This window comes from Juglans regia, chromosome 7, assembly GCF_001411555.2.
Source record: "Juglans regia cultivar Chandler chromosome 7, Walnut 2.0, whole genome shotgun sequence".
Taxonomy (NCBI): domain Eukaryota; kingdom Viridiplantae; phylum Streptophyta; class Magnoliopsida; order Fagales; family Juglandaceae; genus Juglans; species Juglans regia.
In genome coordinates this window covers 32,483,509-32,485,006 of record NC_049907.1, presented here as the reverse complement: position 1 = coordinate 32,485,006, position 1,498 = coordinate 32,483,509, and the positions used below count along the sequence as shown (strand labels likewise).

The 1,498-nt window shown below is 38.7% G+C and overlaps 1 non-coding gene across 1 annotated transcript; it reads left to right on the top strand.

Moving 5' to 3' along the window:
- The first annotated feature begins 1,390 nt into the window (after nt 1-1,390).
- On the top strand, nt 1,391-1,498 carry LOC118349162. Its single transcript, XR_004802152.1, has one exon. It is a non-coding gene; the product is annotated as a small nucleolar RNA R71 (small nucleolar RNA).

Genomic DNA, 1,498 nt, shown 5'->3' with positions numbered 1-1,498 from the left:
AGCCAATTGCAATACCACAGTGGTTGGTTTGATTTCTCCCAACCCCAACTACAAATAAATAGAATATGGCATTAGATTCACTCTAGCTCCTAAATCTAGCAAAACTGGCATTAGATTCACTCTAGCTCCTAAATCTAGCAAAACTTGCCCAAACTCATGATTTCCAATGCTGCATGCAATGGTTGGAAAACCATGATCTTGTACTTGGGAGGAATTTGCTGCTCAATTAGAGTACTAACTTGCTCTGTCAGGAATACTGTCTTCTTAACATGGTGCTTCCTTTTAACTGTACACAAATCTTTAAGAACTTTTACATAAGTAGGAACTAGTTTAATAACATGCAAAAGAGGAAGATTGATCTTTACTTGCCTGAGGTTCTCCAAGATTTCATTGCTAGAATCCAAAGTTCTCATACTAGATTTTAAAGCTTGAGGAAATGGTACCTTAACTGAGCTCTTGATTACCTCATCTTCCTTGGGCAACTCAGCACTACCATTACTTTGTTCCTCTTCAACATCCTCTGACTTATCAGTTGTTGGGATGTGTAAGGACTTACCACTTCATGTCATAATGACATTCTTTCAAATTTCTTTAAGCCATATGTTGACCTTGGGGTGTTGATTGAGTTTGAGAATGGAACTTACATCGCTCATTCACACTCCAAGAGCTCATTAATTTGGATATATGACTTTTTATCTCCTTAGTTTTTTCAATAACCTGAGTAATCAAAGTTTCAAATTTTTTGTTAGTCTTACCCTGTGCCTCAATAAAAGCATACACAATGTCTTCTAAATGACTACTATAACATCAATGTGCATGATATGGTGTAGGACATCTAGGAGGTTGTGCAGGCTGCTGGTTTTCAGACTTCCAGCCAAAATTGAGGTGATTGTGCCACTCTAGATTATAGGTATCAGAGAAAGGTGTAAAAGACTTATTGTACATACCTAAGGCATTACATTGTTCCTCATACATCCCTCCCATCTCAGCAAATGTGGGACACTCTTGGGTGAGGTGATCTACCTCACCACACACAAAACATGGTCCAAAAGACTCTGCATGATTAACCATGTGTGTTGGCTTTAAGTCCTTAGTCTTTAACACATTTAACTCCCTAGTGAGTATATCAACCTTAGCCTTTAGGCTATCATCTTCTCTGAGATGGTAAATTCTACCACAATTTGAGTTTCCTGCAGGTCGTGACCTATTTGTGCTCTCAGTAGCACTAGATCCAGTCCAAGTGTGAGTTTTTTCAGCAAGCTCATTGAGATATTCAATGGCCTCATCATGATCTTTCTATAAGAACTCACCATTACACATCATCTCCACAAATTGGTGCTCTCTAGGTGTAAGTCCCTCATACAAATAGCTCAGTAAGCGCCAATTCTCATACCCATGGCGAGGACACATACTTAACAACTCCTTAAATCTCTCCCAAGACTGATACAAAGTCTCATTATCCTTTTGTGCAAAGGTGGAGATTTGCCTTTTTAAAGCA